This window comes from Pan troglodytes, chromosome 3 (assembly GCF_028858775.2).
Source record: "Pan troglodytes isolate AG18354 chromosome 3, NHGRI_mPanTro3-v2.0_pri, whole genome shotgun sequence".
Taxonomy (NCBI): Eukaryota; Metazoa; Chordata; class Mammalia; order Primates; family Hominidae; genus Pan; species Pan troglodytes.
In genome coordinates, this window is record NC_072401.2 from 47,841,736 (window position 1) to 47,858,850 (window position 17,115).

The window sequence follows — 17,115 nt, forward strand, 5'->3', positions numbered from 1 at the left end:
AATTTATGGCACTAAATGCCCACAAGAGAAAGCAGGAAAGATCTAAAATTGACACCCTAACATCACAATTAAAAGAACTACAGAAGCAAGAGCAAACACATTCAAAAGCTAGCAGAAGGCAAGAAATAACTAAGATCATATCGGAGCAGAACTGAAGGAGATAGAGAAACAAAAAACCCTTCAAAAAATCAACGAATCCAGGAGCTGGTTTTTTGAAAGGATCAACAAAATTGATAGACCGCTAGCAAGACTAATAAAGAAGAAAAGAGAGAAGAATCAAATAGATGAAATAAAAAATGATAAAGGGGGTATCACCACCAATCCCACAGAAATACAAACTACCATCAGATAATACTATAAACACCTCTACGCAAATAAACTAGAAAACTAGAAGAAATGGATAAATTCCTTGACACATACACTCTCCCAAGACTAAACCAGGAAGAAGTTGAATCTCTGAATAGACCAATAACAGGCTCTGAAATTGAGGCAATAATTAATAGCTTACCAAACAAAAAAAGTTCAGGACCAGACGGATTAACAGCCAAATTCTACCAGAGGTACAAGGAGGAGTTGGTACCATTCCTCTGAAACTATTCCAATCAATAGAAAAAGAGGGAATCCTCCCTAACGCATTTTATGAGGCCAGCATCATCCTGATACCAAAGCCTGGCAGAGACACAACAAAAAGAGAGAATTTTAGACCAATATCCCCGATGAACATCGATGCAAAAATCCTCAATAAAATACTGGCAAACCGAATCCAGCAACACATCAAAAAGCTTATCCACCACGATCAAGTGGGCTTCATCCCTGGGATGCAAGGCTGGTTGAACATACACAAATCAATAAACGTAATCCAGCATATAAACAGAACCAAAGACAAAAGCCACACGATTATCTCAATAGATGCAGAAAAGGCCTTTGACAAAATTCAACAGCCCTTCATGCTAAAAACTCTTAATAAATTAGGTATTGATGGGACATATCTCAAAATAATAAGAGCTATCTATGACAAACCCACAGCCAATATCATACTGAATGGGCAAAAACTGGAAGCATTCCCTTTGAAAACTGGCACAAAACAGGGATGCCCTCTCTCACCACTCCTATTCAACATAGTGTTGGAAGTTCTGGCCAGGGCAATCAGGCAGGAGAAAGAAATAAAGGGTATTCAATTAGGAAAAGAGGAAGTCAAATTGTCCCTGTTTGCAGATGACATGATTGTATATGTAGAAAACCCCATCGTCTCATCCCCAAATCTCCTTAAGCTGATAAGCAACTTCAGCAAAGACTCAGGATAAAAAATCAATGTGCAAAAACCACAGCCATTTTTATACATCAATAACAGAGAAACAGAGAGCCAAATCATGAGTGAACTCCCATTCCCAATTGCTTCAAAGAGAATAAAATACCTAGGAATCCAACTTACAAGGGATGTGAAGGACCTCTTCAAGGAGAACTACAAACCACTGTTCAATGAAATAAAAGAGGATACAAACAAATGGAAGAACATTCCATGCTCATGGGTAGGAAGAATCAATGTCGTGAAAATGGCTATACTGCCCAAGGTAATTTATAGATTCAATGCCATCCCCATCAAGCTACCAATGACTTTCTTCACAGAATTGGAAAAAACTACTTTAAAGTTCATATGGAACCAAAAAAGAGCCCACATCGCCAAGTCAATCCTAAGCCAAAAGAACAAAGCTGGAGGCATCACACTACCTGACTTCAAACTATACTACAAGGCTACAGTAACCAAAACAGCATGGTACCGGTACTGAAACAGAGATATAGACCAATGGAATAGAACAGAGCCCTCAGAAATAATACCAGACATCTACAACTATCTGATCTTTGACAAACCTGACAAAAACAAGAAATGAGGAAAGGATTCCCTATTTAACAAACGGTGCTGGGAAAACTGGCTAGCCATATGTAGAAAGCTGAAACTGGATCCCTTCCTTACACCTTATACAAAAATTAATTCAAGATGGATTAAAGACTTAAATGTTAGACCTAAAACCATAAAAACCATAGAAGAAAACCTAGGCAATACCATTCAGGACATAGGCATGGGCAAGGACTTCATGTCTAGAACACCAAAAGCAATGGCAACAAAGGCCAAAATTGACAAATGGGATCTAATTAAACTAAAGAGCTTCTGCACAGCAAAAGAAACTACCATCAGAGTGAACAGGCATCCTACAGAATGGGAGAAAATTTTTGCTATCTACTCATCTGACAAAGGGCTAATATCCAGAATCTACAATGAACTCAAACAAGTTTACAAGAAAAAAACAAACAACCCCATCAACAAGTGGGCAAAGGATATGAACAGACACTTCTCAAAAGAAGACATCTATGCAGCCAACAGACAGATGAAAAAATGCTCATCATCACTGGCCATCAGAGAAATGCAAATCAAAACCAAATGAGATACCATCTCACACCAGTTAGAATGGCGATCATTAAAAAGCCAGGAAACAACAGGTGCTGGAGAGGATGTGGAGAAATAAGAACACTTTGACACTGTTGGTGGGACTGTAAAGTGGTTCAACCATTGTGGAAGAAAGTGTGGCGATTCCTCAGGGATCTAGAACTAGAAATACCATTTGACCCAGCCATCCCATTACTGGGTATATACCCAAAGGATTAGAAATCTTGCTGCTATAAAGACACATGCACATGTATGTTTATTGCGGCACTATTCACAATAGCAAAGATCTGGAACCAACCCAAATGTCCAACAATGAGACTAGATTAAGAAAATGTGGCACATATACACCATGGAATACTATGCAGCCATAAAAAATGATTAGTTCATGTCCTTTGCAGGGACATGGATGAAGCTGGAAACTATCATTCTCAGCAAACTATCGCAAGGACAAAAAACCAAACATCGCATATTTTCAGTGATAGGTGGGAACTGAACAATGAGAACACTTGGACACAGGAAGGGGGACATCACACACAGGGGCCTGTTGTGGGGTGGGGGGAGGGGGGAGGGATAGCATTAGGAGATATACCTAATGTAAATGACCAGTTAATGGGTGCAGCACACCAACATGTCACATGTATACATATGTAACTAACCTGCACGTTGTGCACATGTACCCTAGAACTTAAAATATAATAATAAAATAAAAACTGGTAATACTTAGGAATACAGTTTGAGGTTACATACCATATACTTTCATAACACTTGTTGAAAATCTGCAGCAAATGCATTTGAAGGAGAAAAATGTTCTTGTGACATCAAAGGATTTCTTGTAAAAGTATCACTAATCTGGAGAAATTAATGGAACTATTTAACCTATATAGATCATTTTAACTGGAGAATTATAGAACAAACATTCATTTGAAGCAAAGTCTAGCAGAATCCTGAAAAATAAAAGAAAACACATCATTTTTGGCTTTTTGGTGGCAGGGCATCCTTTCCATTTAAAGATGGCATATTCATAAACACCGTGTTTGTCCCAGTCTTACACGCTGCTGTTGTACAGATTAGAACCTCATACAGTATGATTGCAGGTGCTATTCCTTGATATATCTGAGGACTTGAGGGGAAGAACAGATGTTTACCTCTGGCAGACAAGGAAAGATGGGATTTTATGGTATTTTTTAAATAGTGCTTTCATTTTCCTCTCTCACCCATACCCTCAAAATCCATTCAACAATAATGAAACAATGCTAAATAAATGTCTTAATAGAAATACTTAATGAATTTCTCAGAAGCAGTGGTAAAAAATGACATGGTTAGTAATGTTGTGTTACCTAGTTTTGGAAAGGTTACAGAGTTGGGATGTTTTGTCATAATGCACAGAAAAGAAAAAAATTACAGTACATTAAGCTAAAATGACTTACAGTGTTTAACATCTGGACTCTGGCAATTTTCTAGGCATAATTGTGGAGTTAATTTTAATATTTAGGCCTTATAGCCCTTAACTCTATATTAGTTTGAATTGGGTTAAAGCAAGCAGATACATTAAACAGAAAATATATGCATGATTCATGAATGTGACTGGCAAATAACTACTACATTGGTAACTATAGTATAGCTGACTAATTTTTGCATTAATATTTTTTACTAAAATATTTATCCTGAATTATATATTTATAAGTAATTTGAAGATTAGTATCATTTACTTTTTAAAATAAGAAACAGTCACACTATTTGAACCATAAAATTACCAGAATAACGGTTTGGCTCTAGTCTGTCTCAAAGACTGCGTTTCATGAACTCTCCTTCTGCTCAGACATCACACTCAGGATGCTATGAGCAGCAGGTGATATCTAGTGAGAAGGTTAATCGCCTTTTAAGATATTTATAAAAATCTTATGTATCTACATAAATACATACACAAAAGTACTCTGTTTATCACAGTTTAGACATGCTGGCTATTGTCAGTTAAAACTTTCCCTAGAGACGGTATGTCTTGATTTAAAAAACATTTTTTGATTAACTCTTCTAATTGATATATATACTTTAACACAAGTGTCTTTAGACTACCGATCTAAAAAATTTTTGATCACTTACCTCCTCACATACATACTTTGTAAATTAAGTACATGTGCCATTGAAAAAGTATATTAAACACTAGAGTAGCTTAATTTCTTTCTTAATTTTTAAAACAAAATAAATATAAGGAGAAGTTCTAATAAATCTGAGTGGATGATCTTTGCAGGCCTTACTTTAGGGCCAGGCGAAGTATGGAAACACGAGCCAGATGAGGGATGCAGGTAATAAATCTCTGAAGGTCAGGAATGGCTCTGCTTTACATATAGCAGGTGAGTGAGCTGCTTTTGTTTAGCACACTACTACTAATAAACTATAAAGCAGAGACCTCACAATTTCAGTAACTCAAAAAGTCCTTACAGTACAATAAAATTACTTACGTTTTTAAGAAATGCAGATGGTGTCACAGAATCCAAAGCATTGTCTGTAGCACATACATAAGTGATTCCATCAATAAAGACAGTATGGCAAACATAGCTTTGAAAAGAAAACATGATAATATTAAAGAAGTACCCACACAGAGAATTTAACTTCATTTTTCAAGCTTTCATTAGTGGTATTAAGAACTATATAGATAACTTTTTATAATCAGAATAATTGGTTGGGTGCAGTGGCTCATGCCTATAATCTCAGCACTTTGGGAGGCTGAGGTGGGAGGATTGCTTGAGCCCAGGAGTTGAAGATTGGCCTGGGCAACATAGCAAGACCCCATTTCTACAAAAAATACAAAAAAATTAGCTGGGCATGGTGGTACACGCCACACTGTATTTCCAGCTACTTGGGGGGCTAAGGTGGGAGGATTGATTGAGCCAGGAGGTTGAGACTGCAGCGAGCCATGATCACGCCACTGTACTCCAGCCTGGGTGACAGAGTGAGACCCTGTCTCAAACAACAATAAAAAAACCAAAACCAAAGAAGCATAATAATTAGAAGACCTCTCATATATTTGAAAAATTGAAGTAAATTATGTTAAGTGAAGTCTGTAGAATTTAAATATGTATTTAAAATTGCATCAATATAAATAAATCAAAGAGAAAACTAATAATTTGGTATATATATATATATATTTTATTTTTTGAGATGGAGTCTCACTCTGTCGCCCAGGCTGGAGTGCAGTGGTTCGATCTTGGCTCACTGCAACCCCTGCCTCCTGGGTTCAAGCAATTCTCCTACCTCAGCCTCCCGAGTAGCTGGGATTACAGGCATGTGCCAACATGCCTAGATAATTTTTGTATTTTTAGTAGAGACAGGGTTTCACTATGTTGGCCAGGCTGGTCTCGAACTCCTGGCCTCAAGTGATCTGCCTCCCATGGCTTCCCAAAGTGCTGGGATTACAGGTGTGAGCCACCACGCCCGGCCTATATATATATCTATATTTGAAGTCACTCACATTCCAAGACTGAATCAAGATTCTGACTAAATAGAAAATGCTATGTTCGGCCGGATGCGGTGGCTCATACCTGTAATCCCAGAACTTTGGGAGGCTGAGGCGGGTGCATCACGAGGTCAGGAGTTCAAGACCAGCCTGGCCAATATAGTGAAACCCCGTTTCTACTAAAAATACAAAAAATTAGCCAGGTGTGGTGGCGGGCACCTGCAATCCCAGCTACTCGGGAGGCTGAGGCAGAAGAATCGCTTGAACCCAGGAAGTGGAGGTTGCAGTGAGCCAAGATTGCGCCATTGCACTCCTGCCCAGGCGAAAGTGTGGGACTCTGCTCGTAAAACAAAAACAAACACAGAAAATACTATGTTCATTGAATTTTAGTATGCCTATATTTTAGGTAGACATATTTAATTTTGGTACATCTTGGTTTTCTATACATTAGAATTAAAAATTTGTAAACTGCAAATACCAAATATTCAGGATGAGTTGGGGAGGGAGGAATGAATGTTAAAGTGAACCACAGTATGTTAAAATGAACCTTAGCATGACCACTCAACCATCTAGACCTTTCTGCCTTCTCAGAGTCCCACAGTAGGGGCTAGAATCCCCTTGGAAAGTGCCTCCATCCTTTACTGCCCAACAATCCAGAAAATGCAGGAATATGCAACAAAAATAGTTGCTTGGTGCCTAGACTTTAGTCTTTGTGAATACTATCTCTAAATGGTTAACAGGCAACAGACATGGTCAAATGCTAAATTGAATGTATATGAGAATGAGGAAACTCAGAAACAGGAAGAAAAGATAATTTCAGAGGCAGAAAATTTAACATATGAACCCTTTCAGTGTAAATCCTTCACATCATATCATGAATACAATATGCTACAAATGTTTTTAATGATTATATTGATTTATACACATAATCTCCACCTAGAAAACATTTTTATTTAAAAATTTGGTGGAGTCCACTGAAAAAGAGTTGCTAATTGTACCATCTATCTGAAAGTTACACATGTAATTTGAAGTAAATTGATACTGCATGTAAAAAAGAGATATTTTAAATTTATGCTTAGTATGTTATTAATACTATGAGTAATATTCAGAAAGCATCTATAATCTTAAAAACAACTTGAATATCTGATGTTCAGGATATATCATTAATTGACAAAAGCCAGGTGGAGAAAAGTGTGCATGATGTGCTATCATTTATCTATCACATCATACGCTACCATAAGGGAAGTTCAAATGTACATACAGTAGTCTCTTATTTGTGGCTTCACTTTCTGTGGTTTCTGTTACTCATGGTCAACCGCAGTCCAAAAATAGGTGAGTAAAATGCAATGAGATGTTTTTGTGAGAGAGAGAAAGAAAGATGACATTTACATAACTTTTGTTACAGAATATTGTTATAATTGCTCTATTTTATTATTAGTTATTGTTGTAAATTTCTTATTGTACCTAATTTATACATTAAATGTTATCATATATGTATAAAAACACACAGTATATTTTATAGGGTTTGGTACCATCTGTGGTTTCAGGTATCCACAAGACTGGGGGTCTTGGAATGTATCCCCCTCAGATAAGGGAGGGCTACTGTATGTACTCTATATTGTGTTCTTTTTTTTGAGACAGGGTCTGGCTCTCTCACCCAGGCTGGAGTGCAATGGTGTAATCTCTGCTCACTGCAACCTCCACCTCCCGGGCTTAAGCCATCCTCCCACCTCAGCCTCTCAAGTAGCTGGGACTGCAGGTGTGCACCACTATACCCGGCTAATGTATTCTTATAGAATGTATTTCTTATAGGAAAAAAGAAAAGAAAAAAAGATAAACCAAAAACTTGTTCAAAATGGTTACCTACATAGGGGGAAAGAGTAGTAAGGAGAGGAACAGAATGCAAATTAGACTTCTCGAAGGAACTGTTTTGTAGATTTGACTTTGGTACCGCATATATATTTTGCATAATAAAAATGTTATTAATGAAACTTTAAAAAAAAGTAACCATTAGGTCCGGGCACGGTGGGTCACGCCTATAATCCCAGCACTTTGGGAGGCCGAGGTGGGCGGATCACAGGGTCAAGAGATCGAGACCATCCTGGCAAACATGGTGAAACCATGTCTACTAAAAATACAAAAATTGCTGGGCATGGTGGCGCGCACCTGTAATCCCAGCTACTTGGGAGGCTGAGGCAGGAGAATCGCTTGAACTTGGGAGGTGGAGGTTGCAGTGAGCCAAGATTGCACCACTGCACTCCAGCCTGGCGACAGAGCGAGACTCCGTTTAAAAAACAAAGAAAAAAATAACCATTAGAAATCAGAAACAAAATGAGAAAGATGACTTTGTATTGAGTGATCAAGGCAGGAGATGATGGTGGCTTGGTTACTATTTGGAGAGGACAGGCAATGGGATTTGCCCATGGATTGGATTTCAATATAAAAGAGACAAGAGTCAAGAATACTATAGGTTTTAGGCCTGAGGAACTAGAAAAGTGATATGTGGAAGACTTCTGGAAGAGGCTTAGCTTTGGATATGTTTGAGATACTTTAATTAGACATTCAAGCAGAGTGGAACAAGTGAGTATACGAGTCTGGAGTTCAGAAAAAAAGGTCTTCAAAAGATTCAAATTAGAATGTAGAAAACAGGTAAGCAAACAGCAAATAAGAAAAGTATCTCTTTTTAAAATCATTTCAGCTAATTTTGTCTGTGAATACAAAACTAGATTATTACCATTTTGCAATCCCTTATAAATTAGTGGCTCTTGGGCCTAGCAATGAGTATCGATAGCTGCTAACATCTCAAAAGGAGATATAATCAGATACCACGTACCATCTGATGCAAAAACACTCGTACTACAGTCCTGCTGAAGGGGTTGAGCCTCTGGGTTGGCTACTTGGTAAATGGTGACCTGAATTTTGAGTATGCAATCAGCAAACCTACACTGTGGGAAACTCTGTCAGTTCTTCAACAATAAACTGCAAGGGAAAAAGAAAAAAGAAATGGAGGGGGAATAAGTGGATTTAAAGAGATTTAAAAGACATCAAATTAAAAAATGGGCAGGATTGGGCTCCCATCTGAGGATGTGTATTTGGGTGCTGATGCAATGAAGAAACAGGGAAATGACTACTATGGAAGCTGGGATGGTGTCTGATTTTGCTGGGATGGTGTTTGATTTTGCAGGGATGGTGTTTGCTTTTGCAGAGATGGAGGAAGCGGTGAATGGGACAGGACATATGGTGGGGGTGGCTGGCAGTATTCCGTTTTCTTTGGCCTAGATGATAATTGCTGCTGGAGAGAGTCCCTTGCTACACTTCACAAAGCTATACATTCATTAGATGTGATATCTTTGTATCTCTGTTTTACTTACGATAGAAAGGTTAAAACAAACCTACTCTAAAAAAAATGAAGAGCCTTAAAAATAATAGAACCTTTCTTTTCCCTCACTTCTTCCTTTACTAGCAACTGTTTTCAAGACTGATTTAGGCCATACCATGTAATGTCCTAAGTGAAGCTTAAGAGTGATGTCCACTGTTTTTTGTTGTTGTTGTTTTGTTTTGTTTTGAGACAAGGTCTTGCTCAATTGCCCAGGCTGGGGCGCAGTGGTGCGATCACAGCTCACTGCAGCCTTGACCTCCCTGGCTCAGTTGATCCTCCCACCTCAGTTTCCCAAGTAGCTGGGACTATACAGGTGCTTGCCACCACACACAGCTAATTTTTTGTAGAGATGGGGTTTCACCATAGTGCCTAGGTTTGTCTAAACTCCTGGGCTCAAGGGATCCACCCGTCTCAGCCTCCCAAAATTTTGGGGTTACAGGCGTGAGCCACCATGCCCAGCCAGCCACTGTTCTCATTCTTATTAAAGATATTTTAAGGTAGATGTTTCCTTTTTCGTTAATGAAATGTTTTGGGTATACCCAAAAGAATGGAGAATAAGATAACAAGAACACTTTTAGACCTGTCTAAAAGTGCTAGACTAGTTAGATACAGTTAATATATCCTCTTTATACCCTTCCTTAAATTTATTTTCTGTTTTCCATTTGAAAAGGTAAACACTATCTTAATTTGGTGTTTATCATCCCCATTCCTGATTTTATACTTTTACAGATAGAAGTTCTCCTTTCTGAGGGTTCGATCAAGAGTATGTGTAACTAGTGTTTACGTCATCATCGGAATTATTTTCTGGTAATTGTTCAAAAACAGATCTGTATTAGAACTTACTTTACCTTCCCATTTGAATTATGGTCTTTGGTTCAGCTCTAAGAAGCACTAATCTAAGCACTTTTGCCACTGCTTCCTAAAAATAAATTGTCAGCATTTACTTTGCAGAAGATTGTAGTGTATTTCATTATTCTCCTCCTAAATTTATCAATGTTCTAATTAGTTTATTAAGGAAAACCAGTTCACTAGGAGAACTAATGAGTGGGGATTCATAATGCATGGTAACAGTCAAGTGATCCTGAAATATTCATATGAATCTGAAGAAAAATATTAAAACCACATAAATATACATATAATATACACATATATGTGTGCAAATATAGGTTGAACTACATAATCTTATTTTTATTTTTTGTTTTTTTTGAAATGGAGTCTCGCTCTGTCGCCCAGGCTGGAGTGCAGTGGCGCGATCTCTGCTCACTGCAAGCCCTGCCTCCTGGGTTCACGCCAGTCTCCTGCCTCAGCCTCCTGAGTAGCTGGGACTATAGGCGCCCGCCGCCACGCCCGGCTAATTTTTTTGCATTTTTAGTAGAGACGGGGTTTCATCGTGTCAGCCAGGATGGTCTCGATCTCCTGACCTCGTGATCCGACCGCCTCGGCCTCCCAAAGTGCTAGGATTACAGGCGTGAGCCACTGCACCCGGCCCCATTTTTACTTCTTTTGTGATACTGCAGTTGCTTCAGGCCATCTGGATCAATAATCTTATTTTTACAATCATATCTTATACATGGTTTCAAGGCTGGAAAGCACTATCTAATCAAACATCTTTTCAGTAACCACTAGCTACTGAAACTATAAATAAAATGTTAATAGTTAAGGATATTCATCTTTTATTTTCTGAATACCCTAAGCAGTCTTACCTTATTTTTTAAGATAAAAATTTTTATTCACTATTGTTCACTGATCTCTTTCTAAAAAACAAACAATTGCTAAGAACTCTTATACCTGTTTCTTATAAGGCTCATTCTTTGGGGAAAAATTTGTAAGATACTATGACTATCCAGAATAACTTAAATGTAATCAGTTATATTCAGTCCCATTAATTTACTTTAGAAGTGTTAAAGAAATCTGAAAGTTACCCGAGAAGTCTTGAATGGCTATAATCCCAATTAATTTTTCCATTTTCACAAAATAACACGAAATAAAAACTTTTATGGAAGGGCAAAAGTTATTATTAATGGTAGAAAGTAAAACCGGAAACTCTTGGTATTGCCTGAAAAGTCCCAGTGATATTTTCTAGGAAAGGATTTCCTAAAAAACTTGAAAAATTAAAGGGACACACAAACTCTCAATTATTAGTAATGGAACATATTCCCACATTTCCCCCAAGTGTCTCTTTTAGTGTATAGTGTAAACATTGGTATCTTAGCAAAATTTGAAACAAAACAAATGGCAATATGAGGCAGTAAAATGAATGGCAAAGTGGGTTCTAGTTGTGTTTCTAGAATTAATGTGTTGCATGACTTAGTGACTTGTCTGGGTCTGTTTACTCGTGGGAAGAATGAAGAGATTGGACAGATGATCTCTAGGATCCCGTTCAGTGCCAGGATTCTATAATAGCAGTTAGTTGGATCTCATGATTAAACTTTGGTACTCATGTTTTTCAAATGGATATAAAATTTTTTATATCCTTGGCATTGAGGGAAGATGTGATACTTTTTTCTTTTCTTTTAACCTGAACTATTTCTTGAAGCTCCTTGCTATTCTTTTTCTCCTCCCTAGTCAGCTTTCTGCACAGCAGTCATTCCAGGCCTTCAATGCTCTCCTCCAATTATATACTGCCTTATACCTCTACTTTCTTCCCTTCCTGTATGCTTCACCAAGAGAGGTCACTTGGGGCTTATGAAAGATTTTAGTTTTCTCTCTCCTTTCTTAATTAACAAATTAAAAAAACATTTATTGAGAACTTACTGCCTATTATGTATTAGGCACTGTACACTGGAAAGACAGAGATGAAGACTGTCCCTGTCCCTGAGTTCGATGGCAGAGACAGACAAGTGAAAGAAGATTCTAATTCAGCCTGGTAAGTAGTTTGGTAGAGGAATGTAAGTTAACCTGTGTGTAGTGGAGGCTTCAAGGGGAAAAACTGAGAAGAGTCTCAAAGCATAAATGTTATACTGCCCCAAAATGGAGAAAAGTAATTTCCAGGTAGAGGGAAAAGGAGATGCAGAGGGAGACCATGGTGAGATTGCAGAACAGCACGAAATTCAGGATAGTTGGAGCACATGGGTATGTGGGGAAGGGAAGGAGATAACCAGAGAGGGCCTTGAGTGCCAGGCTAAGGAGTGTGGGTAATGTAATCAGTAGCCACCAAATTATTTTAAGCAGGGGAGTGATATGATCCTATTTGCTTTTAGGAACTATCATTGGGGCAGCAGTGTGGAAGTTGTTTTTTAGTAGGACAAGGCTGAAGTCTGGGAGATTAGTTAGGAGGCGTTTTCAATAAGCCTGGTGAGAGGGGCTGGGATGAAGACATGGTTCAGAAACAAGGAGACAGATTTGAGATATACTCAGGAGATACAAAACTGATAGAACTGGGTGATGAATGAACAGATGTGAAGCGGAAGAAGGGAAACAACTGGAGGTGACTCCCAGTTTCCAGCTTGAATAGCTCAGTAGAGCTACTAAGCAAGTTCAGAAATAGTCATGTGTCACTTAACGACAGAGATACGTTCTGAGAAATGAGTCATTAGCCAATTTGCTTGTGTGCAAACATCACAGAGTGCACTTACACAAACCTAGATGGTCTAGCCTACTACACACCTAAGCTATTATGGTATTGCCTATTGCTCCTAGGCTACAAACCTGGACAGTATGTTACTGCACTGAATATTGTAGGTAATTCGAGCACAATGGTATTTGTGTATGTAAATGTCATAAACACAGAACAGGTACAGTAAAAATGTGGTATTATAATCTTATGGGACCACTGTCATATATATGGCCTGTCATTGACCAAATCATCATTAGGCAGTGCATGACTGTATGCAAGGAGGAATCTGTTAGGAAAGACAATTAATTTAGTTCTGGACATGATATGTTCTATTAGGCAATCTAACTCAGGAGAGAGATAACTTTGGAAGTGGGTTTGGCTGTAATCAGAGGAAAGGTGTCTATGGATGTGAATGAGTGTGTCAAGTTAAAAGAGGACTACAACGAGAACCTTAAGGAACACAGCATGTAAGGGATTGGTAAAGAAGAGAGCCCCAGGAGGAGACTGAATCATATGTCTATATCCACATTCTCCTTTCCTGAAGAGAAAGAGGGTATTCCCCTAATCTGAGGCTCACATCTCTACTGCCAAATTGGATTCCATACTTTTGTGCCCCTTCAAGCCTTACTCCACCAATAGCCCCCTCGTCTCTTATATCTTTGACCTTTTCTTTCCATTAGCTTAACTTACATGTGAAAGTTTTCCTTATATTAAAAAAATGAGGTGCCTTCCTGGATCATGCTGCATCTAGCTTTCACTCCATCTCATTCCCTTTCTAAATTTTTGAAGGAACAGTCTAACCTCATTCTCCCTACTTTCCTATCTCTCACTCATTTGGTGTAAAGGTACTGGGCTTCTGCCTCTGCTCTTCTCCCAAACTGCTTACAGTACAATCACCAATCATCTTCCCATTGTAGAGTCTAATGAACACCTTTTAGTTCTTGCTCAAGGTGTTGACTGGACTAGACATGAACTTATTGGGGACATGCTCAACTTACTGGGGATATGAGAAATTCTTGTAAATTTCTTCTTTTGGCTTGTAGGACACCACAGCTCACATTTGGTGACCCATCTCTCTACTTTCTTCTTAAACCATGTTCTGCCTTTTGGTCCTCCTCTTTTCTCACTTTCTATACATTTCCTGGGCAGTCTTACCCATTTCTACTCCTTTTAACGGTCAGTCTTGACTCTCTGAATGCTAGAGCAATATATTCATTACCTACTACACATTTTTCTGACTTAAAACCCTTTGGAAATAGGTGGAAAAATAAATACACATATAGATTTGGCCATTTTCAACAGGTAACAAAATTCAACATGTCCCAAACTCTATTCTTCTCCCCTACATTCCCTCCCACCATTTTTCTCCTCTTTCTATGTTCTCTTTGTAGTTCAATGCCACCTATGAAAAAATTCTGAGGCTTATCCTATGCATTACCTTGTCCAGCATCCGACATATTCAACCAGTTATCAACTCCTGAGAATGAAGTTTAGAAAGTCTCCTTAGGGGCCGGGATCGGTGGCTTGTGCCTGTAATCCCAGCACTTTGGGAGGCCGAGGCAGGCAGATCATCTGATGTCAGGAGTTCGAGACCAGGCTGACCAACATGGAGAAACCCGGTCTCTACTGAAAATACAAAATTAGCTGGGTGTGGTGGTGCATGCCTGTAATCCCAGCTACTTGGGCGGCTGAGACAGGAGAATTGCTTGAACCCGGGAGGCAGAGGTTGCAGTGAGCCGAGATTGCGCCATTGCACTCCAGCCTGAGCAACAAGAGTGAAACTCTGTCTCAAAAAAAAAAAAAAAGTCTCCTTAGGATCTGCCCCTTCTTTCCATTTGCACCATCATTGTCTTAGTGCAGGCCCATCCATTCTAAATGGATGTCACCCTCCCAATCTACCTTCCACATTGTAACCAGACCAAACTTATCAGAAGGTAAATCAGATCTTGCTATTCCTCTGTTTATAAATCTTAGTTGCTCCCCAGGTTCTCTGGGATGAGAAAACAGCTGTATATAGGACCCTTCATTTGCTGTCTTCTGCCCACTTTCCTGGCCTTATCTCCAGCCTCTACACCCTCATCCTTGTGTTCCAGCCACACTGAGGTTCGTGGGAATCTGCAGACACACCATGCTCTTTTCTCTCCATGGAGTTCTCATTCCCCTTTCCTGTGCCAGGCTAGGACTAATTCTTACAAGTTTATAAGCCAAGAGCCCATCTTAAAAACTACAAGAACAATCGCAACCTACCTCCGTTGAAATACTTTTTACACTCTAGGACAATTGTCTATAGCCCTTGGATATGAAGGGGCAACGCCAGGCTCATGTTCACTGCTGAATCCCTGATATTCTTTACTCTGGGATTTTGTGACAGAAATATGTTCAATAAATGTGTGCTGAACTGCAGGTCATTTCTCCGCAGGAGAAAGACAAATTTTAGGGTCTATCAAAGTTGGACCTGGGTTCAAATAGCCACCAAACCCAGCACGTGCAGCGCCAGCTCTGTCCCCTAGGTGACGCACGTGCGGCTGCCGCCGGGACGCCAGCCTCTCGCGGGGGCGGGGCCTCTTGCGGGGGCGGGGTCTCTCGTGGGGGCGGGGTCTCTCGCGGGGCGGGAGCTTGTGTCCCCCGAGCCGGTTCCGGACCACCTCGCAGCGCCGCGTCCTTAGGGGCGGGCTCGGGGGGCACCACCCTCGAGGGGCGGAACCCGTGGGGGCGGTGGCGTGGATCCGGAGGTAGCTGGTAAGAACCTCCAGTCAGTGTCAGCTCCGCTAGGACCGCTCGGCCATTAGCAATGCAGCTGTAGATGATCGTCATAGCAGGCGGGCCAGTGAAGGAAAGGCTCCTCGGGACCTAACCGTCCGGGACAGCCTCGGGGCGGTGACCGGGGCGGGGCTTCGGGAGAGGGCGGTGCGTGCGCAGGCTCGAAGAGGGACTGATTGGCAGGGAGAGAGGCGGGGCCGTCTCCAGCCCTAGCGGCGCGTTTGACGGGACACGGGCGGGGTCTCTGGAGAAACCTGCTTTGGGTGGCAGCCTTTCTCCTTAAAATCATTTGTCGAGCGCCAGTGTACTTCATAGTGTTTACCTCCTTATGATTCATTCACAATCTAGAGCATGTGAAATGTAGACCTTGATTTTAAAGAAAATTAATTCATTAATCCAGGCATTTATTGAACTCCGGCTGTGCGCTAAATGCCTTAGATTCCTGGGTATGCAAGTAGGTCGGCCCCGACCTTGAAGTTGAGGAATTCATATTCTAGTAGTGGTTACAGAGGCACAGGCGGAGAAACGCCAGTCTCAAGTGGTATGCGTGTGCTATCAGGGAAAGATGAACAAAGCTGCAGAAGATGGGATGGAGAGCTAGCAAAGCTTTAAAAGTCCTTGACTTAGAGGATGGGTTGGCGTTCTCTAAGTGGGGAGGAAAGAAAGATAGGAGAGTCTAGGCAGAGGGAATAGCTTCTGTAAAGGCTTGAAAGAAGGCAGGTGGGTTTGGGGGATGAGTGTGGCAGAGAAAAGGTGTATGAGAGAGTAGGTAGGAGGGCAGAGTGGAAGGAATGGTAGCATGACTTTTGTTGTCTTAGACCTTGGGTGCCTTGACAATAATTTTTTAAAAGTGTGACCTTATATATTTTCATCACCAAGGTATTGTGGTAGAGTGGAAAGAGTTTGCATTTGAAGTCAGACAAACTTAGATTCGTATATGGGCATTGCCCATGTACTCCATGCGTTTATGTAACTTAATCTTTCTGAGAGTCAGTTTCCTAGTTCATAAAATGGGGGTAATTGTCAAGTTTAAATGAAATAATTATGCAAAAATATTAGCATACAGTAGTTATGCAATTGCAGTAATTTGTGATAAGTACATATTACTTTCTTGCTCCCAATGGTGTAATCTTTTTTTTTTTTTTTTTGAGACAGGGTCTAGAGTGCAGTGGCATGATCACGGCTCACTGCAACCTCCACCTTCTGGGTTGGAATGATCCTTCCACCTCAGCCTCCTGAGTAGCTGGGACCACAGGTGTGTGCCATCACGCCTGACTAATTTTTGTATTTTTAGTAGAGACGGGGTTTCACCATGTTGGCCAGACTGGTCTTGAACTCTTGACCTCAAGTGGTCCACTCTCCTTGGTCTCCTAAAGTGCTGGGATTACAGGTGTGTCACTGCGCCTGAACCCAATGGTGTAACCTTAAAGAATGACAATCAGTATCCTGGGTGTCTGGGTGAAGGCAGGTAGTCAATTCCGTTTCCTTTAACACAGGGTAATCAAATTGGATTTGACAAGGAA

At 40.1% G+C, this 17,115-nt stretch overlaps 1 long non-coding RNA gene across 1 annotated transcript in view; it reads left to right on the forward strand.

The window, feature by feature from the left end:
- Nucleotides 1–15,443: 15,443 nt before the first annotated feature.
- LOC134809880 (uncharacterized) overlaps nucleotides 15,444–17,115 on the forward strand; it is a 42,122-nt gene continuing 40,450 nt past the window's right edge. The window contains exon 1 of the long non-coding RNA XR_010156555.1: nucleotides 15,444–15,571. This is a non-coding gene — a long non-coding RNA (uncharacterized LOC134809880). The remainder of the gene's footprint in view (nucleotides 15,572–17,115) is intronic.